Source organism: Bacillus rossius, chromosome 12 (genome assembly GCF_032445375.1).
Source record: "Bacillus rossius redtenbacheri isolate Brsri chromosome 12, Brsri_v3, whole genome shotgun sequence".
Lineage (NCBI taxonomy): Eukaryota > Metazoa > Arthropoda > Insecta > Phasmatodea > Bacillidae > Bacillus > Bacillus rossius.
Window position 1 is genome coordinate 7,409,333 of NC_086339.1, and position 27,689 is coordinate 7,437,021.

General features: G+C 39.7%; 1 protein-coding gene across 1 annotated transcript in view; it reads left to right on the plus strand.

The window, feature by feature from the left end:
* Positions 1-5,976: 5,976 nt before the first annotated feature.
* The window catches only part of LOC134537243 (zwei Ig domain protein zig-8-like), a 474,593-nt gene continuing 452,880 nt past the window's right edge, over positions 5,977-27,689 (plus strand). Inside the window, exon 1 of the mRNA XM_063377511.1 lies at positions 5,977-6,488. The gene's annotated coding sequence lies outside the window, so the exon portion shown is untranslated. The remainder of the gene's footprint in view (positions 6,489-27,689) is intronic.

Below are 27,689 nucleotides of genomic sequence, written 5' to 3' on the forward strand. Positions count from 1 at the left end.
GCGGCAGGCTGTACTGTAAACAGCTGCGGAACTCAGGCGCGAACTTCACTTGCTGATTGCTACAGACCTGACAAATCCGCGGGTTCATTTCGCAATACGCTAGAATCCAATTTAAGCTGCTTTTGTTATTGGTTCACTGTTAATCTGGACTACTTTGGACCAATGGGAAATACTCAATCAAAGAAGTAATCGTATCACAAGCAAACTAGTTGAGACAGACGACTCACACAAGTCAGCAGCCAATGAATAGGCGTTATTTTCCCGAGTATACTGAGGACTGTGTAGTCTATCCTGAAGGTCGTCGCAACCGCGAATTTTTCCAGTCCCTACCAATTACGCTATTTTTTTTGGGGGGTGAGGCAATACGGTGAATTTTTTTTGGAGGTTAAAAAGAGACTTCACTACGTCACAGCACGCCCCCCCCCCCCCCCTCGCCAAGGGCTCTGTTGCGTAGTAGCTCCGGCGCTTCGCGTCTCGTTTACAAACACCGGATTACTCTCCGCGGCGCCTTCTTCCGTCGCGGGAGAATTTCATTAGCCGCGCGAACGCGAGGTCACGCCGATAAATTTCACAAAGAAAATAAAAAATATATATATATATTGCGGGAATTTTTTTTGCAACCCCCCCCCCCCCCCCCCCCAAGTCCGGCCGGACGGGCGAGAACTCGCGCGCAGGAGGTGAAATATAATCTAGGTGACCCGAGCCGCGTTCCGAAACACTGTTTAAAGCGCACGAAGCTGCGGGGAGAGTGTTCCGTTCGCTCCACCTGAAAAAAAAAAAAAAAAAAAAAAAAACACGTTCTTTATTTATCAAAGGAAAATATTTAATGAAGTACTTTTTTTGCTAAAAATTTAAATACATTTGAAACATAATTAACGATATCATTAAAGAAATACAAAGTTACTGGGAATTTTTTGAAGTTATACCTACTTCTTTAGGCGCATTTAAGGAAAAAATGATGACAGTGAATTTTCCACGATCCGCGCGCATCATGAAACAAAATTTTTCTCCAGATGAAAAAAAAGTTACATACCAATACAAATTGTACATGTGCTTTAAAATCATATACTTTTGTAATTAATATCGAATACTGGTCCATATAATTTAAATCATTGTTTTATTGTGAATATTAGTGACAGAAATTGTATTTATAAAACTTTTCAAGTGATTTTTCAAGTGTATTTTTATAAGTGAGGTTATGTTTCCGCACGTATAATTTATTTGTAATTTAAATTAACAAGTATTAATTTTTTACTAAATAAATAATAAAATTGAAAAAAAAAATTCTTAAAATTTATTGATTTTTATTAATAATTAAAATTTATCACAATTATTTTACTAAATTAGATAGCTAACTTTATAAACGTGTTTATATTAATATCGAATACTAAGTATATGTATAAATTGTTTAGTTTTATTGAATTTCTACTTTACAGCCATATTTATAATATCACTGCAGTCATTTTATTATTTTATTTATATTAATTATTTGTATGCAAAATTGAAGGTAATTTTTATTACGCTGAGTTAGTATAATTTCTACCGCGCGTACATAAGTATACGGGCCTTTTTGTATATGGAATTTTTTTTGATCTGGCATATAATTTAACGTTTTGGTTATAATTCATAAGTTCGTAACACAAACCTTGTTTTATAGCGATTGTAACTAATTGGAGTGTTTTAATGTCAATAATTTAATGGAATTCAAATTATTTTTTTGCGGCAACATATTCCTTCTGTGCTTTATATTCGCGAATTTTTTTTTACGTAACAAACCATTTTTGTTAAAAATAAAACAAGTATATAATGTATGCGTTTTTTTAAAAATTCTGTTTTGTTACACTAAAACGATATCGGTATCGATAAAATACACCACCTGCTTTAAATATTGAAAATCAAAGCCGAGATATGTCTAAACAATACGTTATAAAAATTAAAATGAAAAAAAAAAAAAAACTTGTACCGCAAAATTGATAAATCAGATAACGTCACGCTAATTACTTTCGTCGAATATATTGACTTCTTGGTTATATTATCCGGCACAAATAGATATCGATAGTGGAAACCACAGCGCCTCCATGAGGTAAAGCTCTGTCCTTGTTTCGTTGTGCTCTGTTGCCAGATATACATACGCCATAGAGGACAAAAGTTTTAGACAAAACTTTATAATGAAATTAAAAAAAAGTGTTGAAACACTTCATTTTTTAAAAAGGAAAATTTGAAACGAGAAGTTTGGAAATATTTTTCCTTGTGTTATCATCAAATAAATATTCAGAATTTTACTTCTATGTAAGGAGGTGTAGCTAAAAGACGCCATCTTGGTTTCAACCTTTATGGTCATTTTTTTTATATAAAATAAATTGGTTCTGTTAGAGCATAACACATAACTAAATGAAATGCTTTGCTATTAATAGTCACCAACTGCTACAAATAGTATTTCTTGTGAATAGATAATAGGTGTTAATTTTTTTTTTCAGAATGACTACAACTGCAATGATATCAATAGGCACTGTTTAATAGTCTTAGGAAAATAAACAAATAGTAAAATTAAAAAAAAAATAAAGGAAATAATATTGTTAATGCTAACAAGCCGGGCAGTATCAATCTGTAGGGACAGGCATTTTTCGCGAAAAGATCTGAACACTTACTAGACTGCAACAAGGTATACCCGCACCAGTGGTTTCTTCCTTGTGATTGGCGGCCGTCTGGCGAGAGCCACTCAGGACGCGTTTACTTCCGCACTGAATTACTGTGACTGGTGTTGTTACAATCGATATGTACCTGGGAGAAACTCGCCCAATCACGAAACACAGACAATGCTACAGTGTTTTAACTTTCATCTAGTCTCGAAATCTTTTCGCGAAATCCGCATGCCCCTACGCAATAAGTTTTGTATGTCCCCTGAAGTTAAAGAAAGCGATTGTATACGGGTTTATGCTGCTAATGTACACGAGGGTGGTCCGTGTAAATTCCCACGGAATAACTGCCACCGAATCCCGTACACCGCGAGCCGAGACTCGGTCCGGCTACCAGGTGAGCTCGCAGACGTGTCCACATCCCGCGCTTCAACACCGACCTCACCCGCCACATTCGGAGCTTTGTTCCAACCCCCTGTCCTCCCATATGTGCGTCCTTTCCGGGTAGAATGGGAGTGGCTTACAGATCATTTTTATTAATTCTAGAGCAAGTGAAATTACGACAGAGCTGTAGCAAACCGTATGTATTCGGTACTGAGTAACGGGTGCGCCATCTAGTACCGAGTAACGAAACGTTACACACGAATGCATTTCGTTACTCGCATTTTTCGTAGTATGGAACAGTTCACTTGTAGTTCTACACTTTACCTATTAAATCAAATTAAATCTAGAATTACTTAAACACAAGTCTGGTTAAAAATACGGGAAAGTGAAAAAAATGCGCCTTACGCAGTTTGGTATGTAATGTAGGTATAAGTATGTTTTCTACAAATTACGAATGGTTGCGACGCCGCGACGTCATACTGCACGCGTACGCAATACGACTCGATTCGTTGCTCTAACATAACATTGCATGCTATGTAGTATCATAAGTAGAGACCTGCAAAATTCGCGGTTTCGATGGCCTTCAGGATAGACTGCACATAACCCTGTACACTCTAGAAGATAGCGCAAGTTAATTGGCTGCCGACTTGTAAGTCGTCTCAGCTGGTTTGTTTGTGATTCAATCCTTCTTTGGTTGAGGGTTTATATCTGACTGAGATTCATCCAGATGAACAGTAAACCAATAGAAAAATTATCTAAGAGATTTTTGTGTTTGAATTCTAGCCTATCACCGAATGAAACCGCGAATTTTGCAGGTCTCTAATTATAAGTAACGAGTAACGTAACAATACGATAGTAACGAGTACTAATTATTATAGTAACGCATACATTCGGGTACACATTTTTTCGTTACTTTTACACCTCTAGTCACGATGCGGTACAGTTGTCGGCGCACGTACACGCTCGACGAAGCACAAGTGTCCGAAAAGAACAAACAAAATTGAGCCGCCTTGTTTTGTTTTGAACGGCGTTGACAAGTTCGCTGACGTGCCGCGGTATCTGCGCCCGCCATCGCTCGGTCGCCGCGCCGGAAGCACAACACAGGGCGGCAGAGTCGCGCAGCTGCTCACGACGTCCGCGCTGCCACCTGGCGGGAGAAGGGGAGATCCTGCCCCTGCAGCGACGTCGACGCGTGGTTGACGTGCTCCCGCGGTCGTCTGTGAAGAAGGTTGGGGGGGGGGGGGGGAACTCGCTCGTTCGCCGGAGCCAATCGATAGCCGCGGCCGTCAGGCTTGGCAACCGCGGGCTGCGCCAGTGGCGGTCACAGCTTCCAGTCGTGGGGAGGAGCTTTCCGTCGGGACGTACAGTCCGACATTTTTTTTCCCGACGCCTTTGAAAAGTCACGCGGCTTTTTTTTACCTGATTTTTAGAGCATCGAAAAAAACAACATAAATAAATAAATAAATAAATAAACAAACTAACACACGTAGAGTGTCTTCGTCCGACCACTCGGTCCGGTTGCTAGCGTGTCTTGGCTGGAGGGCCAAGGAACCCGGGGTTCGATTCCCGACCCATTGTGGAGAGGGGGGGGGGGGTGGAGTAGTTCTCCAACCCTTCTCCCTGGGTTCAGGACTGGGCGCTCGTGCCGTCCCGCGGAAGGCAACGCCAAAACCATCGCGGAATCATCCTGCTGTCACGTCTGTCATCACCTATCACCTGTGCTCGCGACACTCAGCAATGTCTCATATTAAATGATGATTTCCTTAGCATTAGAAGCATTGTGGCATATTATTGCTTCCATATAGCCTACAATAACGCCATATTACTAAATACACTTTAATATTATATTCAAACAAATTTACACTCAAACTAATTATTCTTCAGTTATTAAATTAGGCATGGCTATGTTCACAGATACGATTGAGCAATCTTTTAATCACTGCCATAGTCAGTGCAGATATTACAATTATCAGTTTTTGGATACTAAACATGAACAACAATTTTCGCGGAAACCAAAAAATGCATTTTGTTCATTGAAGCCAGCTTATTGTTTTCCTGCATCATCAAAGTAGTGTTCCCCTCAATCTACACAATAATTACCGGGATATGTACTAGTAACTAAGTTGTTGGTTTCCTGTGGACTTTCAAATTTTTATGTAGGTGGAATAAGCGTAGACGTACCAGGAAATGAAAGTTTTCGTGTCACTTTTAATGGACTGTTATTGTACTGGGTTGTATTCTTTTGATTTCTGGTGTCTCTTATTATATTCCGAGTGAGGGCATTTTGAGAGGTGGAGAATCAACCTGCCATACTTCGGGTTCAGTCTCCGAGGGTGATCGGGAAGTTCCACACTCGACCACACTGTAAGTGCAATTCTGTTTATTTTTCGATCGCGTGCCAAAGATTCGCCATTTAACAGTTAGTGGACGTGGCGCGTGCGCGACCGAGCCGGGAAAGAAGGGGGGGGGGGGGGGGCGAATATATCGATTGTAATCGACTCATCAGTTCTGCCGGTCGTTTGTTTCGGCACGGAGACAGGCAAGGGATTGCAATCCACGTCCCTAGCCGTTCTCCGCTCGGAGATTTATTTCGCGCCGGACACCGTCCGCCGCTCGTACAGCGACGCAGGGTAATCCACATCGAGGACGGTCGGGGAAAATAAACGTTAACGTTAACAAGAAGTCGTTTACGGCCCGCCGTTTGTCTTGCGGCGGGGTCGCGCGCCGAACGTCCGTCGGGGGAAAGGGGGAGAGGAAAAGGCGAAAGGGAAAAGGCTGCGGGGAAGGGGGGCGGGATGAAGACGTCTGACGTGTCCGTCGGGGTCGCCGCGCGCGGGTTCGGGTGACCTCGGCCGTTTCCGCCACCGCTCGCTACCCTCGGTTCAGGGGGAGTGGCACTTCGGCAGCGAGCGAGTCCTGCAGTGGCGTCTCGACGCTCGACGTGTGCGCTCCGATATCCGCGCCCGGGCGCCTCGGCCGACCAATCAACGGCCTCGAACAAATATTCAAAAACATTCTTTTTTTTTTCAAATTTTTTCGTTCTCGCTTGCGATCGACTGCTGTAGCTAGATTCTGCACATAAAAAAAAGTATCATGTAGGTGTGGTTGTGTAAACTGGAATAGACGAATGGAAAACTAGTTTAAAGTGGACTAATTAGAATTGTGGTTAGGTATTTAAATACTATAACCTAGGATTTCATTACAATTTTCGATATTAGCAACTACGTATTAACCCGTATATACCCAACGTGTGTAACTTTGAATGTAAACTAATTTTCTCTTTAATTAAAATATTGCAGTAAATTTAACGTTTGAAATATAAAGTGTGAAAATTTTTAGCAATTTTTTGCTGCTAGTTAATAATAAGTTAAGGATATCTTGACTTAGTTCAAAAATATTCGCTGAACTAATTCCAATAATTATTACTTGTGAAGAAAATCATCTGTATCCGCCATTCAGCTATAGACGGTGAGTAATGGATTATTTTTTGTTATAATTTACAGTTGATTGTGCATTAAAATGGTGTTATAATTTAGTGATATTTTAATACATACATCGTGGGTATACTGCGAAAGTGACCATGTCATAAAGCGACACGAATATGATTAAATTATCATAAAGGACAGAAGTTTGCTCTTAAAATTCCCATTTAGTTTTCAATCATAGTCTAGGAATAATAGCGTCGCCATTCTGACCAAGTCTCAATACCTAAAATATTAATTTATGAAAAATGACTCAACTTAGTAAGTTTCTGCTATATTTTGACTAGGTGGATTTTTTTTTCAGTGCACATTTATACACACACAGAGGTGCACATATAAATTTATTGAACCTTTTATGACTAGCGAGAATTTTTTGATACAGTTATTTTTATGTACCCCATTCTAGACTCATGATTAAATGTATGTGAGGGCATGAACCATTAAAGCAAACATGATTACTTTTATGAAAATTGCTCGTAATGACTTGAGGTAACGTGAAAAAAATTGATAACTTGACGTAGTTTCAGTTTCATACAATTTTCGTTGTTTGACTCACGAGATCACATTGACACTCGTCGTGAACTATAATTATTGGAGTAGTTTTCTTCGTATCCAATGTCACAAAATAGAATAATAGTTTAAAATTACGAACTAAACATTTAAACAATGAAAGAAAGTGAAAAAGTTTTTTTGTTTAGTTTTAGATCTATGTTTAAGGCAAGGGTGTATATAGGGCGTAAATATTGGGAAATGAACCTCCCCCTCCCCTCAACGTAATAATATGTCGGCTACACCCCGGTTTATGGGAATGGCGAATGAAATGTGCTTTCCTTTACGGAATGTGAGAACGTTGCTTGAAGCAAAATAATATCAGTCGTCGAACTTCTATAGTAGTGCATGCACATGTTCTCAGAAGGGAAAGCATAATCAGGGAATTTAGAACTTGAAGTGAAGTTAGGGAATAGCCAAGGAAATAAATTTTAGTTCAGGGAATTTAAATCCACTGGTAACACAAAGTCTCGATCTGTATCGTTAACCCATCAGCTGTATTAGCCATTTTGTATTTGGGTTGAATAGTTATTGAAATTCTTGTGTGCACTAATTATTTTTTTTGTAAATGTTACAAGACATATAAATGCAAATATACCGATATTTGTAAATTTGTACATTTACACGAAAACTGCTGTATGACTTCAAAATAGTGTTCGCAGTTATGCTCGGGTCATAATCCGAACCTAGTATTGCTGCGAAAACTTTTTTTAGTGATGCATTTTTTTTATGTGCATGTACAAATGTACAAATAAATAACATTGCACCAACAAGATTCTTTTTTTTTATCTTGCCGCCTCAAACAAATACACTCTTGACTGGGTGGACATACCTAGCGTGGACAAGATTTTGGTTCCCAAAACCCGTGGCCGTAACTGGACTAGTTTTCCCATTAGGTGCCCCCCCATTTTTTCAAACCAACCAAACCAAAACCTTTTCTAAAATACCTCATATCACCACAACATATTAATTCTACTATTACAAATATTTTTTTTTCAACTTGATGGTAAATAAATATATTTATTTGCAGCCATTTTTTTTTCATTTTTTTTAATACATTGCAATACAAGTTTTAAAAAAATTTTTTGACGATATTCATTTGTGTATCTTTCAATGCAAATAATTAAGTTCATCTGCCCTTCGACATGTGTTTTGTTTTGTGTGTTCCAACACTACGACGTTCAAGTGAATATCTTTATTAAAAATTAAAAAAAATTACTCTGCCAGTTTAGCGCCTGGGGCACAAGCCCCGTTACCCCCCCCCCCCCCCCCCGTCCCTGCCGAAATCATTCTTCTTCTCCTGAACAGCCAGGAAGGGGGGGGGGGGGAGAGAAAGGATCGGACTAGAGTCGACCCGGAATGTGCGACCGGCAGCTGTTTCCCGAGGATCGCAGGATCTCTTTTCGACCTGCGAGGTAAGCGGCTTACCGGCGCCTGAACGGATTAACTTTCACCCGATACCCATCCGTGTCTCATCCGCTGGAGTCGGATCCTCTCAGGGGAAGGTAATACGGGTTAAAAAAAAAAGAAGGAAAAAAAAAAGAACAGTTCTGCCTGATCAACATTTTTCCGCTAGTCGAGCGGGAGAAATTTGATTTAGCCGCGAGTTTGATTGACGTATTACAGAAGGCCGCTCAAAAAAAAAAAAAAAAAAAAAAAAGGACACCTGGAGTTGCGCGAAGAGTGCATTTGACCAAAAATGTGCATATTTTAAAATTTTTACTTGCCACCACATTGCACATTAAAAGAGTTAAATAACGAAAACTAACGTTCTTTGAATGATTCTTGCTATGAAAACTAATTCCTTCGATAACCTCATATTTAGGGACACCTGTATTTTGCGATTTCATTTCGTGTCAAGGTATTTCACAGAACACTGTAGCTTTTTATAAGAGTCATACCAAATTGCGAGGGTGCAGCAGTACGGTGACCACATTCTCATTGGCCCCGTCAAGAGCGGGACGACACCTCTCACCGACCTCAGCCAATAACCACACGAGAAAAGATACAGTATTTTGTGAAATACCTTGTCACGAAATGTATTCGCGAAATACAGGTGTCCCTACTCATATTACCAAAGAAACGAAGGTACAGTGCCAATAAAAATTTTTGTGGCAACATAATTATACTGTAGTGAACTGCAAAACTATTTTTTTTAAGGTGACAAAAAAAGAAACCAAATTTGGTATCACTAACATACAGATAAAGAAATCGCTGCACAGTAGTTTTGTTATCGCCTAGCCAAAGAGGTTTTTTCAGCTCCAATAATCCATGAATGAAATATCTACTTAGTAAAGGGAACGCCAAACTTTGCTTCATCTGAAATGAAAGCCACTCAAAATAAAAATTCGTGTTTTTGTATTTTGATTTATTGCAAGGAGGAACAACTGAGCTTTGATTTGGTGAAAAAAATTAACGATGTCGAATATAATTGTTGTTTCTTTATGAGTTTAAATAGTACTTTAGTGGCTATAGTGGCAGTATTTCTAGTATTATTTTTATAAATTCTGAATTCTTGGAAAATCACTTTTATTCTACACTTTTAGAAATTGCAGTAGATATACAGACGTTGTAACTAAAATATTAGCTCATACAAACGAAAATATCTCTGAAGTTTTTCGCATAACTCGTAAAAACGAAGCAGGTTAGCAGTTTTGAAAAATAAAGGGTAAAACAGGGCAAGTTAAGTGTGGGCTCAACAAGTTTTCAAGTTTTTTGTTGTTATTGCACTGATTAGTAAGCAACCCCAGTACATCTTAATTTACCCATTTACCCAACATCTCATGATAGGATGGTGACCTGTAATTTTCGTAAACTATCAAAAATACTTTTTTTTTTTAACACAGCGACACACAGGAATACCCAGCGATGAAACTGAACACACAGGCTCATCGGTACAAACGACCACAATACGCTTTCTATGAAAACACGTCGATAACTAACTGGCGTCTGATCCAATCAGAAGTTTTTCTGTGTCAACCAATGCTAACATGCAATGGTGTATGTTAAAGATGTTACGTAAAAATCAGTCTTCCTCAGTGTACTGTAATTTTTTTTTGTAAATAGATCAGAAATATTCATGGATAGGGGCATGCAGATTTCGCGAAAAGATTTCGGTACTAGATGAAAGTTAAAACAATATAACATCGTCTGTGTTTCGTGATTGGGATAGTTTCTCCCAGGTATATATCGATTTTAACAACACCAATCACAGTGATTCAGTGCGGAAGTAAACGCGTCCTGAGGGGCTCGGACAAATAAAGCAACGACTAATCTCGCAGACGGCCGCCAATCACAAGGAAGAAACCACAACTTCAGATCTTTTCGCGAAAAATGCCTGCCCCTATTCATGGAAAATTAAAGATATCTGTAAATGCATTTACATGAAAACAACTGTATCACTACAAAATAGTATTTGCAGTAATCCTGAGTCAGATTATTACCTGGGCATTTATGCTTTGTGTTGTTCCAGTACCTATATTAGTTAACGTTATTTGTAAACCTTTCCCTGAATAGCTTTCCAGTATTAACTGCGCACATTTATAAGCATAATAAAACAAAATAAAGTCAGATTGTTGAGTATTCGATTATCTTTTCAATGTTTTAAAACAATTATGCTTGAATGAAACATCAATTAAAATATAAAATCATGCACCATTTTCGTAAGAGATATACAGTATTAACTCTTAATACGTATTTAACAGATGCAAAAATAACCATTGCAATGTCTTGTACAATTTTACCAATGTTACAATATCTTTGTTGTAGTATTACAAACTATTTCTTGGCAACTGGTTTCCAAAACGGATTCTTCAGTAAACGTATATATATATATATATTTTACTTTGTGCCGAGTATCAATAAAAGCGATGTGATTAGTTTTCCAATCTTCTTACCGAACTTCAATCTTCAGCCCATGATTGCTGGCAGTATTCAACAGTCACATACGCGTTTCTTGTCTTGTACGGTGTTTGTTTGTAGGTTTTCCTGGGAACACCACATAACTTAGAAAGTCACAACTTAGAGAGATCATAACTTAGAAACATACAACGCAGAAACACACAACTTAGAAACTTCATAACGTAGAAACTCATAACTTAGAACGATCACAACTTAGAAACACACGAATTAGAACTGCCATAACTTAGAAACACGTAACTTAGAAACGTCATAACGTAGAAAGTCATAACTTAGAACTATCACAGCTTAGAAACACTCAACTTAGAACTGTCATAACTTAGAAACACGTAACTTAGAAACACGCAACGCAGAACCACACAACTTAGAAACGCCATAACGTAGAATGTTGTAACTTAGAACTGTCATAACTTAGAAAATTTTAAGTAGTGTGTTTCTAAGTTGTGTGTTTATAAGTTATGACAGCACCCCTGTATTCCTGAACAGACAGATTACGAGGGAACGTCGGGTCGTAACTAGATGTCCATTCATCTCGTGGTACATTGGACCTCCAGGCAGGACTCATGCTTGAGGGAAGGCAAACCGTTCCTTGGCAGTGACTAGCGTTGAAGATAATATTTTCATTTTTTTTTATTTGGTTGAACCAGACGTAATTCACCTACACACACAGAAAATTTTTTTTCTCTTCTTTTAATAAGATTCCTTTGGAGACCAGTTGTCAAGAAATAGTTTGTAATACTACAAGAAAGATATTTTAACTTTGTACAAAACATGGCTACGTTATTTTTGCACATGTGAAACACGTTTATCAAGATAATACTAAGTATTTCTTACGAAAATTGGCGCATAATTTTATATTTTAATTTATGTTTCATTCAAGCGTATATTTTTTTAAAAACCATGTAAAACATAATTGAATATTCAATAATTTGAATTAATTTTGTTTTACCGTGCTTGTTAATATGTGCATTTAAAACTGGAAAGCTATTCAGGGAACGGTTTTTCAAATAACTTTAACTATTGGAGGTACCGGGACAACACGAAGCATAAATGCCCGGGATAAAATTCCGAGCCCAGGTATTACTGTGAACAAAATTTCATTCCAATCAACAGAACGAAGCAAAATTAATATGTTTATAAGTCTAATTTGCTACCCAATGATTCCCGAGGAAGAATCGCGGCTCTGCCTGTATAGCCAATGGTACATTTTCATCTCTTGGAGTAAGCGAACTACGTCTGTTTCAAAAAAAAAAAAAAAGATCACGGCATCCAACTCGAGTGACAGGCAACGAACGAACGGTTTACCATCCCGGAAGTGTGTGTGTATGTTTTTTTTCCTTTGTCTTTCAAACATGCGTGCTTCTCTGCGACTTCTTCTTTGAACGTTCAGCGTAGAGAAGTAGTAAATCCTATATAGGCCTATGTTTACAGTGTGTGCCTCGTGATGTTTCAACCTTCCCTTTCCCTTCCCAACCCCTCCCCCGGCCTATAAGAGTTCACTCGCTGCGCACCACGCGGCCTGGAGGTTTCCCTCTAGAGAGAGAGAGAGAGAGAGAGAGAGAGAGAAAAGAGAATCTCATTTCCCGCGCCGCGCGGTCGCCTCGTCGGCGATACTTGCCGCGCGACGTGATTGGCGGCGAGACAGCCCCCCAGCGCAGCGGCGCCAATCACCGGCCCCTATTGGCTTGTCAGCCCGCGCGTCGTCACGCCCTGTCAGCCGCAGAGACAAGGCTCCTTCGCCGCCGGGTTGCAGCCAGCGCCGCCGCGCGATCAAAGAGCCCCGACACAGGGTGTCCGCGAGCCGCGAGAACAGCGGGGACACGTCCCCCCAAAATAAACAGCAGCGGTGCTGGGGTACAGGCAGCTTTTTGGCTGGATTATGTTTTTAAATAGAACGTTAGTTCTACAACCAGCGCGAATTTCGTCGCTGTAGAGCATTGGATTGTGTGTGTGTGTGTGTGGAGGGGGGGGGGGGGGGGGTAGAGTAAGTGAGTGATACGTAGGGGCAGGCATTTTTCGCGAATAAATCTGAATGCCTTTTAGACTGCAACAAGGTACACCCACACCAGCGGTTTCTTCCTTGTGATTGGCGGCCGTCTGCGAGAGAAGTCGTTGCCTTATTTGACCGGGGCCACTCAGGACGCATTCGCTTCTGCACTGAATCACTGTGATTGATGTGGTGACAATCGACGTGGAACTGAAATAAACTCACCCAATCAAGAAACACAGACGATGCTACAGTGTTTTAATTTTCAGCTAGTCGAGGTATCTTATCGCGAAATATGCATACCCCTAGACTGATACGCTACAAAAATACGTGGAAAAAAAAGTGTTCGGCTACACCGAAAAAAAAAAATCGTGGTGGTTGTACAACTTCGTTTAATTAGACATAATACAGTTGCTCAATGTTGTATTTTAAACATATTTTCTCTATCATTTACAATAAATATTATTGTTCAGCTCAAACTTAAAAGACGTAAGTATACCAGCCGATATTTGTCGGTTAAATTCAGACTCACCCAGTACAAAAAAACATGTACGTGGCCTTTACACTCGTTCGACGTGAAACAACTTAATAGGAAAGCTATAGAAAGCTCGTCAAGCTTTGAAACACATGTAACCATGCGGTGAAAAAAATAGATCTTTATTCACTAGTGCCTATGTCTTCAGTGGAATCTGAGAACGAAATAATGGGTTTAAGAAAAAAACGTAATATTCATTTTTGTTGTGTAGCCCAAGAGTGAGGAGTGGGGCGTTCAATGATGTCCCCTTCTCCTCTCCACATTTCAGCGCCCGACGTCTGGGGCGTTGCACTTTTAGTTATGCTCTGATGAGTCATCGTCACGACTCACCCGAACGGCCATGAAGATAGTTTCACTTAAAAAAATTAAACTACGAACATTGAAACTATCCATGGCTAGAGACCTGAAAAATTCGCGGGTTCATTTCGTGTTATGCTAAAATTCAAATAATTATACCTTAGTGCTGCTTCTGTCATTGGTTCACTGTTAATCTGGAGGACTGAGGGCCAATTTGAGACCCTCACTCATAGAAGTGTTGAATCACATGCCACCCAGTCGAGACGTCTCACAAGTCAGCGGCCAATGAACAGTTGGCATTTGCCCGAGTGTGTAGAGGATATTGGAGTCTATCCTGGAGGTCATTGAACCCGCGAATTTTTTCGGTCTCTAGCCATGGCATGTATTCCATGTATTCCACATACTCGACTAAACCTCTCACATCAATCACACTCAGCCACAAAACCAATCCGCGACTCAGGACAGCGAGCTAGACCTCTCACCAGTTCGTTACACTCTGTCATTCCGGTTGGACGGCCGCCATTTTGTGTCCCGGTGGACCAGACACTGGTGAAAGTTTCGAACTTTCAATTCGCAAATGCTACACAAAAGTAAGAAAATGAAGAAAAAAAATTATGCATAGTAAGTTTCATCAGTATAGTTTAAAGGTACTGTACATTAGTTGGGGCATGCAGATTTCGCGAAAAGATTTTGAGACTAGATGAAAGTTAAAACACTTTAGCATCGTCTGTGTTTCGTGATTGGGTGAGTTTCTCCCAGGTACATATCGATTGTTACAACACCAATCACAGTGATTCAGTGCGGAAGTAAACGCGTCCTGAGTGGCCCCGGTCAAATAAGGCAACGACTTCTCTCGCCAGATGGCCGCCAATCACAAGGAAGAAACCGTAGGTGCGGGTATACTTTGTTGCAGTCTAATAACTGTTCAGATTTTTCGCGAAAAATGCCTGCCCCTATACATTAGTTGTAACACATGTTTCTGGCCACAAGTATTTTTTTCTTTCGAAAATCCTGTTAAAATATAAAACTATAAATAAAAAAAACATGTGAGAGTCTTTCAGTATTTGACGGAGAACAGTAACATCTAACCTCCGTAACTAGCATAGTCATGTGTCCTCATGTTGCAAATACACTTATAATTAGAGACCGGAAAAATTCGCGAATTCATTTCGCGATAGGCTAAAATACAAATTGTTATACCTCAGTGCTGCCTCTACTATTGGCTCACATCTCACCTGGATGACTCTGGGCCAATGAGAAACACCCAAGCAAAGCTTTATCGAATCACAGGCTGCTACGCTGGAACGTCTCACAAGACAGCAGCCAATGAGTGAGTGGCATTTGTCCGAGTGTACGTAGAACTATGGAGTTCATCCTACAGTTCATTGAACCCGCGAATTTTACTTATAATACGAAATATGGACACGCAATTTAATGACGATTTCTTAAAAATAATGCCAAGCGTGATAAATACACGCAAATTGTATCTTCAACTACGTTTCTGGACGCGAATAACACGTCGTTTCCGCACCCGCCCCTATAATTCGCTGCCGGAGTAGCTATACGTCCACTATCGAATCATCCCATTTGCAGAGCCGAATGTTAGAGCCGAATTATATATATATATATATATATATATATATATATAATGTTACGGCTCCAATAAAATCGAAAAAGACTTGAAAAATACACAATCCCGAATTAGGTTCTCAATTTCGTCAATAAATATTTATTAAAATAGTGGCCATCTTGTAAAAATTAACAAAACAGTTTTTTACTATAACGTTTCCCTTTGTCTCTTTGAATTTTGGTTCGCGCCATCAGCCACAGATGGCAGCAACGTGGTTACACTTTTTCCGTTCCATTCACGAAATTGCTCCTACCAAATGCCGTATACCGATAGATACGATGTTACAAATATAAACCGCATTGTTTCCTTTTTTTACGTATACGTTTCAGGCCTGCGGGGCTAAGAAAGTTGATCGAAGAAAAATGGCGTGGGCTCCTGATCCAGACATACGTCACGCAACTCATATAGACTCTCCCATTCCCCCTTCCTAAAGCCATTACTTTCAGATGCTCGACTTCCTCCCCCCCCTCAAGCACAAAGTTGTAGAGCCATGTTTCTTGTTTGAAATAGTCGTCCAGAGCCTAGTTAAAATCAGCTGTTTGGAAATCGAGAGAAGAGAGAATATTTTTCCATCAAGAATAAAAAAAAAACTGTTAAATTTGAAGTTATTGTCTGTTTGTGGCGATAAGCTAAAAATAAACAAAATTATACTGATTCTTAATAGGAACACTGATAATCCAGACAAACATTAACATTAAACAATAGTTTATTGATGTACTTTAAACATAGTTTGTGATTCGTTCACGGAAATAAATTACTTAACGATTACAGACATGCCAAAATGTACGATTTGCCGACAGCCTAGAATGCCAAAGTTTGTACGCTTTGACGTTCATGGTAATTGTATCACTTGTTGTTTGTAGGGACCAGAAAAAAAATCTCTGATTCAATGACCTCCAGGATGGACTGCAAAGTTCTACATACACTCGGGCAGATGTCACCCACTCATTGGCTGCTGTCATGTAAGATGTCTCAACGTGATTCGATACAGCTTTAGTTGAGGGTTTCTCATTGGCCCAGAGTCCTCGTTGTGAGACAACAGCAGAGGCAGCACCAAGGTATAACTATTTGGATTTTAGCCTATTATCCCGCGAGTTTTTCCGGTCACTAGTATTTCGACATGAACTGGAGCACCATAAACGAATGAGAAATATCCAGGAATATTTCTGGTCGCACTTAAGAAAATTAGCGCATAGTTGTAAATTGTGATTATTTTTTTATGGATGCATACATTTAAAAAATCATAAAATAATAAAATATTCAATAATATCTCTTTATTTTGTTTTATTATGCTTATAAATATGTGCAGTCAATACTGGAAATATATCTAGGTACTGGGACAACACAAAGCTAAATCTGCCCCGGTAAGAATCCGAACCCAATATTACTGCAATATTTGTTTGTAGCGATACAGTTGCTTTGATGAAACTAAAAAAAATTACAAATATCTTTAATTTTTGTTGTTATTTCAGTATCATTTATATAATTTTTTAAAATTATGGGGTACTTCCTTACTATAGACTGTAGGTTTTAATAATTGGCAGATACGCGGATTAATTTCTCTATAGGATGAAATTTAACTACGTATACCTTCATGCTGCACCTTCTTTCAGCTCACAGTTTATCTGGAGTGCTCTTGACCAAACGACACTGTCAACTAAAGAAGTACCAAATCACAGGCGATCCAGTTGAGATATGAGATATCTCACGAGTCATCAACCAGTGGACAGGTGGACATTTGTCCAAGTCTACAGAGGACTGAGGAGTCCATTCTAGAGGCCACTTTTTCCGCCAATTTATTGCAGTCCAGTCTCCACAGATTTATTACCCGCAAGTTGCTGAACTGTGTTGTTTATTTCCTTCCCCAGTGACTTCTGGCGGGGCTTAAAACGCCAAAGGAAATTTACGATTAAAAGTCGTAAACGAAATATCATTAACTAGGGGTCGGCATTTTTCGTGAAAAAAAAATTCTGAACGCCCATTAGACTGCAAAAAGGTATACCCGTACCAGCGGTTTCTTCCTTTTGATTGGCGGCTGTCTGCGAGAGAAATCGTTGCCTTATTGAACCCTGACACTCAGGACGCATTTAATTCCGCACTAAATCACTGTGATTACTGTTGTAACACTCTACTTGTTTTGAAAGAAACTCACTCTTTCACGAAACACAGACGAGTGTTTTTAACTTTCATCTATTCTCGGAATCTTTTCGCGAAATATGCATGCCCCAATCGATAGCGACCTTGAAAAATTCCTGGATTCATTTCGCGACAGGCTAGAATCTAAATACGTTTGCCCTTTCGCTGCTTCAGTGATTAAGACCACAGTTTTATCTGAATGACTCTTGGGCCAATGATAAACCTTCAGCAAAATAAGTAGCGAATGACGAGCATCCCAGTTAACAGGTGTTACGAGTCAGTAGCCAATGAATAGAGCCATGTCGTTATCGCGAAAAGATTTCGAGACAAGCTGAGAGTCAAAACACTGTAGCATCGTCTGTGTTTCGTGATTGGGAGAGTTTCTTTCAGGTACAGGTCTACTGTTAGAACAGAAATTCGGTGCGGAAGCAAACGCATTCTGATTGGCCCGGTCAAACAAGGGCATATCTTCGTTTACAGACGGCCTCCAATTGAAAGGAAGAAACTGTTGGCGCAGGCTTACCGCGTTGCAGTCTAATGGGTGTTCAATCTTTTTGCTAAAAAAAATTGCCTGCCCCTACCAATGAGTAGATGTTATTTGCCCGAGTGCATAGAGGATCATGGAGTTCTATCCTGTAGGTCACTGATATCGCGAATTTTTATTTCCGGCCTCTACCCATCAGTAGGGGCATGCAGATTTCGTGAAAAGATTTCGAGACTAGATGAAAGTTAAAACACTACAGCGTCTTCTGTGTTTCGTGATGGGATGAGTTTCTCTTAGGTTCATATCGATTGTAACAACACCAATCACAGTGATTCAGCGCGGAAGTAAACGCGTCCTGAGTTGCTCGGTCAGATAAGGCAACGACATCTCTCGCTAGACGGCCGCCAATCACAAGGAAGAAACCACAGGTGCGGGTATACCTTGTTGCAGTCTAATAAGGGTTCAGATCTTTTTCAGCGAAAAATGCCTGCCCCTATCCATCCGTAGAGACCAGAAAAATTCGCGGGTTCAATGACCTCCAGGATAGACTCCAATATCCTCTACACACTCGGGCAAATGCCAACTTTTCATCGGCTGCTGACTTGTGAGTCGTCTCGACTGTGATTCGACACTTCTATGAGTGAGGGTCTCTAATTGGCCCTGAGTCCTCCAGATTAACAGTGAACCAATGACAGAAGCAGCACTAAGGTATATTTATTTGAATTTTAGCATAACACCAAATGATCCCGCGAATTTTTCCGGTCTCTACCTATCCTTCAGTAACCATCGTGTTCTCTCAATTTCAAGGGATTTGTCCCGGGGGGACATGTTCTCTCCGGCGAGCCCTGCCCTTCTCGCCGTGTTGGCGCGGTGCAGGAGGCCGGCCGTCTGGGGCCAGGTCTCCGGAGGCCGTCAGTGGTCCAGGGGTGGCTCCTGGGAGGGTGATGCCGCCCCTGTTCCTCTCTTCGCTCCCAGCTCCGGGGCAGGGCAGTGGCGGTTCCTACGGGAAGGGCGATTGGTATAGAGAACTGAAAAATTCGCGGATTCATTTCGCGATACGCATAAATCCAAATGCATATCCCTTTAAACTGCTTTTGTTATTGGTTCACTGTTCGTCTGGACGACTCTGGGCCGATGGGAAACACTCAATTAAAGAAGTATCGCATCACAGACACAAACCAGTTGAGAACGACTCACAAGTCAGCAGCCAATGAACAGGCGTTTGTTTTCCCGAGTATACTGAGGACTGTGTAGTCTATCCTGAAGGCAATCGAAAATGCGAATTTTTCCAGTCCCTAGCAATTGGGTCATTACCCCCCCTCCCCCCGCCTTTTTAAAACACACAGTCCCGCAAACTTAATAAAATATATACAGATGTATGTGAGCGAGTGTTTCAGTACTCGCCAGTGATGTGTAACATCTGACCTCGGTAACGAGAAAAATTCACGTGTGTTCTCATGTTGCAAATGCACGTGCGTTTTTTCAACTACAATTCGGGAAGCGAATCACACGCAGTTTCAATATATACTACGCCGGAGTAGCTACGTGCAATATCGAATTATGTATGTGGTTTGCGGAGAGATATTTTGAACTGTATAATGAAACGGCTCCAATAAAAGCGAAAAAAAAAAAAATAATAATAATGAAAGAGACGCGTGTAACTCAGTACGTGCGATAGAAGTGAAACCTCTTTGGCAATTCAAACCTCCACTCGTAATTTATATCGTAAGGCGTATAAAACTTTTGCAATGAATTCGACCATGCAATTTTACTTTCATCGCACCCAAAGAAGGTTCATTTCAAAAATATATAGTTACCCTGTTAAAATAATACTCATTCAACACTGTTTAAATATATACTGATATGCACAAGCTATTAAAATAGTATACGTACTTGAAAGAAAACTATATTTTCATGCGAACATGGCCCGTGGCGTGGGTTCACAACAATAAGCTCACAACCCCGCTGTGTTGCCCTCTGCCCAAATACATACATACTCCCTTACCAGATGCCAGCAAGTCGGTGTGGCGTCAAGCGCAGGCGGGTTACTGTCTGAGTGACCCGCCTATCCCTGCAGCATGGCGGGGTTCAACCTGAGCCGCACTAAGCCACGTGGAGCCCGCTCGAGCAGTGGCGTAGCCAGGATTTGTGTATGGGGGGGGGGGGGGGGGCGGTGTTAAGAAGCATGCCCCCCCCTCCGCATTTTTTATCGGGGGGTCCGGGGGTCCTCCCCCGGGAAAATTTGGATTTTAAGGTGTAAAATAGTGCTATTTTAGCAGTTTTCGGTACTTAAATTTAAATATTGTAATGGTAAAAATTTTATTAATTTTAAAATGAAATTTGTTTGAGTGATGAATAAGAAATTAATTAAAGATTTGGTGCTAAGGGGGGGGGGGTTTGAACCCCTAACCCCCCCCCCCCCCTGGCTACGCCCCTGCGCCCGAGGGAACGGGTTTTCTGCACCGTCCGCAACCTGTTCTCCGTTCCTTTTCGCGTCAGGAAAAAAAAAAAAAAAAAAAACGTTGCATCAGAATTCGGCCTGGAATTTTTTTTTTTTTTTAACTCCCTTCGTGCCCGAAGGAGTTTCACTTTATGAATTAGCTCGTTCGGGCGTTACTTCACCAAAAAAAAAAAAAAAAAAAGATGAGGCCTTAGCGCGCGCGGCTTCAGAGGAGAAACGCCGGCCTTCGCCCCGTCGACTGGCGCCTCCCGTCTCCTTTGTGATCCCCAATCAGTTTCCACGCCCGTCAGCGGCTCAACTCGTCAGAGGGACAGCGAGACAGCTCTCTCTCTCTCTCTCTCTCTCTCTCTCTCTCTCTCTATCTCTCTATCTCTCCGGATTCGGTCGGGCGCCCACAGACGGCGACACCCGCCTGGAGAAGGAAGAAGGAAAAATGATCCACAATTCCCGCCCCGAAAGCTTCTCTCCGGGAGCTTATTGGCTCGCATCGCAGCCAATTGGAAACAACGACCGCAGTAATTAAATAAGAGCATTTTGGAAGGGTTTGCAGGTTTTTTTTTCTTCCTTCCATCAACGGAAAGAAACAACCACCTAAGCGACTTTTCGAGTGGTCCTTTCTATAACTTGTCTCACTCTTGGATTGAAGTACTGTGTAAATGTCGCCCATTGTCGCCATTTTGATACTACCCGGCTTGTTAATTGTTATAAAATAACTTTTGTATACCATTGTTAATAATATGTTTTAATATTTTTCTTTTTAAATTATACAATTTATTGGTATTTATAAGACCATCTCCTAAGAAGTAATTTTTTTAAAGATAATGAAATAAAACAAGAAAATTGTACTTTCAAAATTCAAATTCTAAATTTTGATTTACAAAATACAATGTTTCATTTACACTTATAAAACTTTTCTTTACATTATGAGTTTGTCTAAAACTGTCTTACTCTATGGCGTATATCTGGCAACAGAGCACACCAAAACAAGGACGGCACTAACGGCAGAAACCGGTAGACATTCCTGGAAACTTGGAAACTGCCGTTGATGGGCAACCCGCCAGTGCTGCCAGCATTGCAAGTTGTTTAATTAAGTTTACGTGAAGCGCATGCGAACAGTTCTCAAACATCGGAGATAAAACTCAACAGGGATTTATTTAGATCTACATGATTTTTTTACGTTTACATATAAATACTATGTTTGTAGTTTATAATGTTATTTGGGGCAAAATTCAATTTGAAAATGAAATGAACTCGAAGGTAATTTGAAGTAAAAAAAGGGGTAGAAATGGGGAAAGGCTTTTTGAAAAAAAAAATTGGTTGTTTGTAAAGTCGGTTTACGGACGATAGTTTAACGTGACACCGTCATAACAAAATATTGATGAAATGATTGCATACTTTTATGAATATAATTGAATCCTTTTTATTTTAATAATAAAAGAATAAATACTTGAAATTATACTAGTAATCAGATTTTTAAAATGCAAAAATAATTCACCTTTATTGCAGAAATTGTTGTTGTAATAAGCAATGAAAACCACATTAACTATTCACTTCACTTTATAAACAGTCAACGAAACAGTTCACGTGTAGATAACTTGTAATTAATTTTAAAAACTGGCGTTTAGCTATAAAGTTTAAATATAATTATGAACAAGTTTTCATATAAATAAATTGTAATCAAATATCTGTCATCAATTATATGAATCACCATAATTTTTTTGTCAATTGTAACATTACCTATTATTACTTCACTCGCCGACAGCGTAACGGGACACAGCGTAACGGAACAATGAGCGTAACGGGACACAGCGTAACAGAACAATGAGCGTAACGGGACATAGCGTAACGGAACAATTTGCGTAACGGGACACCTTTTCGTGCGTGCAGCATGCGTTCATCGAATTATTAGACGTCACGTCAAAAAAAATTAAATTACGACTTATAGGTATTCCCTGAAATTTTAAGGACGTGTTTCAACCTGGGATGTTCACGTAAACTGGAACGCTCCTTGTTCCACGAAAACATGTAATTTTGTTTGTAAATGGAACAAAAATATTCATGTAAAATTACAGATATTAGTAAATTTATACATTTACGTACAAAAAACAACTGTATCACTACAAAATAATGTTTGCAGTAATACTGGGTTCGGACACTTACTCGCACATTTATGCTTTGTGTTGTCCCAGTACCTCCAACAGTTAAAAATTATTTGCAAACCGTTGAATTTTTTTCTGGTTTAACTTATCACATTTATACGCAAAATATAACAAAAAAATGTCTAGTTACTGATTTTTTTATTACCTTTTTTCTTGGTCAAAAAAAGTTTTGCTTGAATAAAACATAAATTAAAATTTGACATTTTGCGCTAATTTTCATTATTTCGAAAAACGTATTTCAGATATGAAAAAATAACCATAGCCATGTGTTGTACAAAGTTACAACATTTTTCTTGTAGCATTACAGACTATTTCCTGGCAACTGGTTTCCAAAGGAAAGTACAGAAAAAAATATATTATATCTGTGTGCGGCTGAACGCAACTTTCGATTCGTGACCTCTACTCTAGCCGGAGCCAGTATCAATGCGAACACTATGTTTTAGTGATGCAGTTGTTTTAATGGAAATGCACTAATTTGCAATCCCATGCAAGTTGACATGAATATTTCTGTTACATTTACAAAAAAAAATTCGCTCGCTCTCCCGTTTGAGGCAGACATCAAAGAGCGTACCTACGAGATCGCTGTGTTACGTTGTGCTCGACTACGCTAACAGAACGGTTGGCTGAACATCCTTGTTCAGTTTACGCGGAACAACATCGACAATTAATTGTTAATGCAAGCGAGTTCCAGGTCGACTAGGTAAATCGTACAAACAACAGCTGATCGCTACACGTTTTGTTTTGTAGCTGCTCGGGGTGGTTTAGCGTATTGCAGTGACAGATTAATCTAAAAAAAAAAAATAGCCACACAGAATTATAAATATGTTTTACTGTACACTTAAAGAACATTCTGGATTAAAAAAAAACAGGGAAATTTTCCATCTCTATGCAGTATGAGTTAGAATAACAGCAACAACCTACGGCATCGTGAAAAAAAATTTTTTAAACATGTATATGATACAACGTATGATCTAATTTGCTTTCCAAGCCTGACATACGCCATTGGAGTCGGGACTGCATATTTGAATTAATGAGTGCAAATAAAAGTAAATTTATCAATTAAATTGTAGATTTCACTTCACTCCTTCTTTGTATCCATACAAAATAGTGACAATTCAATAAAAATGATTCAATTTTATTCATAAAAGTATGCAATCAATTCATCAATGTTTTGTTATGACGTCACGTTAAACTATCGTCCGTAAACCGATTTTACAGACAACCAATTTTTTTTTGTGACGCGGCAAGTATAATCTTAATTCTTTTTAACATTATTTTAATAAGTGACAAGTTTTTTTCGGTGATTGAAGAACTTTGTTAAATCAACTATCACTCAGGCTCTTGGGAGTTTAAATCTCAAATGTTCAACTTCAACCTCAAATGCGCATATCAACCTTGGGACCGTAAGTCGCCTATGTTTCAACTTATGTTTTTTTTTTTTCGCGATGAAAAAGGACTGGAAAAATTCGCGGTTTATATGACCTCTATACATAATACGGGGAAATGCCACCTGCTCCATTGGCTACTGATTTTGAGACCTGTCAGCTTGGATGCTTGCTATTCGATACTTCTCCGGTTGAAGGTTCTTCATTGGCTCAAGGGTCCTTCAAAGGCGCATGCGACTGGGTTCCAGCGTGACGCGAAATGACGTGACGTGACGAGCTGGCAGCAGAGGTTTGTCGGCGGAATGCTGAACCATCCTGTATACGTCGTCCTGCCGGTATCGCATCCCAGAGTCGATGTCGCGCGACAGATATTTATGGCTTTAAATGCCTGAAACAGCGGATCGAAGTGTGGCATGTTCAGTGGACTTTCGATGGGTTTTGGTAGGGTCTGGGAACAAAGAGGGTTGGGAAGGGGGGGGGGGGGAGTTGGTACTGGCAGACGACCAGCCAATAGCGACGAGGGGCGAAAGAAGCGGAGCTGGCGTTGTTTATGCGCGACCTTTCCCTTCCCTCCACTTCCCCCCTCACCATAGCCGGGCACAAACTCTTCACGAATTCAGCTACACGTTACCATGCCAACAGCTCTTCGGCAGCCACTCCAGCCTCGCTGTCACCTCCTCATTGTTCTGTCGTGCGCTTTTTTTGAAATTTTTTTTTTGATGCGTTACCTCCCCCATTTTTTCTCTACACCGGCCGCGCAGCAACAATAATAAAATAAAACACAAAGAGTGCATTATTCGTCGATCCTTAAACATTAATACGACGCATATTCATGAAAGTTAAAAACAAAATTTCAATTTAACGGTTAAAACATATCCTGGCGCGAGCGCATAATGGCATTTTAATTCTACGTATCGCAAAAAAAAAAAAAAAAAAAAAAAAAAACCGCCACGAAAAGGATTTTTCACCGGAAGCATTTTTTCCCCCGCAACGGTGCACACAAAAAAAAATAATTAAAACATAAAAACTCACGCACTAAATACCACGAGAGTGCGCTGGGAAAGCGCAGGGGAATTGTTTTCCCGGTTCTACCTCGTTTTTGAAATATACTGTACACTGCCACTAGAGTTTATTTTGTGGTCTGATGACGAGAGGAAAGTAATATATATATATATATATATATATATATATATATCTGAAAAAAACCAGTGGCTTTGAAAATTTAACCAGTGTTTTGAAAATAAATTAAAATATTGTCACTTCTATGTGTGTTACTGAAAAAAAAAAAGCTTTTGTCGCATTTTACTACAGTATGTTGAATACCTTGAGTGAAATATTCAAACATCGCCTAGTATTTTTTTAAACATATAATGCAAAATTTAGGCAATGGCATTTTGTTGACTGAACGGAAATCTCGTGCAGTAAATATGTAATTTTAAGTATGGATTATTCGAAAATGTTTCTTGGAGCTCACGGTTTACGAATAGCTAGGGGCAGGCATTTTACGTGGGGGGAGGGGGGGGGGAATCTCTAATGCCTTATTTGGCCGGGCCATTCAGGGCACGTTTGCTACCGAATAAGATGGCTGTGATTGGTGTGCTGACAGTAGAAACGTTCCTGAAACAAACTCGACCAATCACGAAACACAGACGATTGCACATTGATTTAACTCTCATCCAGTCCAGAAATCGTTTCGCGAAAAGTGCATGCCCTTACGTATAGCCTTACTAGGATGTTAATGTAATTTTTTTGACCTGACGTCTAATAAATCGATGAACGCCGGCTGCACGCACGAAAAAGTGTCCCGTTACGCACATTGTTCCGTTACGCTGTGTCCCGTTACGTACTTGTTCCGTTTCACTGTGTCCCATTACGCTCATTGTACGCTTGCGCCGCACCTATCTCTCTTCCACTCATCTGTTTATAAAGTGAAGTGAAAAGTTAATGTGGTTTTCATTGCTTATTTTACAACAATAAATTTCGGCAATAAAGGTTAATTATTCTTGCATTTTAAAAATCTGATTACTAGTTTAATTTCAAGTATTTATTCTTTTATTATTAAAATAAAAATGACTCAATTTTATTCATAAAGTATGCAATCATTTCATCAATGTTTTGTTATGACGTTGTCACGTTAAACTATCGTCCGTAAACCGACTTTACAGACAACCAATTTTTTTAACAGTATATTTAAAGACCTTACCTTAAATTTCCGAAGGAAAAATCACATTTTATGGAGCTATCGATGTACATTATAATATATAATCTCAGATTTCTCAATCGACTGGAGTCGTCCAGATTAACAGAGAGTCCATAGCTAGAGACCGGAAAAATTCGCGGGTTCAATGACCTCCAGGATAGACTCCAATATCCTCTACACCCTCGGGAAAATGCCAACTGTTCATTGGCTGTTGACTTGTGAGTCGTCTCGACTGGGTGGCCTGTGATTCGACACTTCTATGAGTGAGGGTCTCTAATTGGCCCTCAGTCCTCCAGATTAACAGTGAACCAATGACAGAAGCAGCACTAAGGTATAATTATTTGAATTTTATCATACCACGAAATGAACCCGCGAATTTTTCAGGTGTCTACCCATAGCACAATCAGCTAAAAGGTAGACGTGTTTGTACGTCATCCTATAGAGAAAAAGAATAGGAATTTTTTTTTCTGGTCTCTAACCCTTAAGTCGCTTGGATGTGTTCGGTTTATTTTGTCGTGATGAACCTGAAGTTTGGCGGTGGAATTTAGACGTATATTTAGAGACCGGAAAAATTCGCGGGTTCAATGACCTCCAGGATAGACTCCAATATCCTCTACACCCTCGGGAAAATGCCAACTGTTCATTGGCTGCTGACTTGTGAGTCGTCTCGACTGGGTGGCCTGTGATTCGACACTTCTATGAGTGAGGGTCTCTAATTGGCCCTCATTACTCCAGATTAACAGTGAACCAATGACAGAAGCTGCACTAATGTATAATTATTTGAATTTTATCATACCACGAAATGAACCCGCGAATTTTTCAGGTGTCTACGTATATTATATATAAAAAATAATATATAGGGCCATGCATATTTCGCGAAAAGATTTTGAGACAAGCTGAAAGTTAAGACACTGTAGCATCGTCTGTGTTTCGTGATTGGGCGAGTTTCTTTCAGGTACATGACGATTGTTAAAACAACAATCACAGTAATTCATTGCTGAAGCAAATGCGTCCTGAGTGGCTCAGCCAAATAAGGCAACTACTTCTGTCTCAGACGGCCACCAATCACAAGGAAGGAACCTCTGATGCGCGTATACCTTGTTGAAGTCAAATTGGCGTTCAGCTTTATTCGCGAAAAATGCCTGCCCCTAATAATATATAATAGATATAACATCTTGTGCACTTGAATACCTGCGCACTCGTTTACTAACGCACTCGCATGCTTTCAAACATTCTTATACATCCTCAAATGAACCTTTACTTTTGAAGATTTATTCACAACACGGGTGTTGTCCATGCTCTTAGGACCGTTATTTGATTAAATTTTTTTTCTCAAACATTTAAATTTAAAAAATATATATAATACTTTTAAACTACTAACGTAACGGTGGCGTTTACTGTAAATGTGACCTGCATGTTTCGCAAGGTTTTCAATGACGCATATTA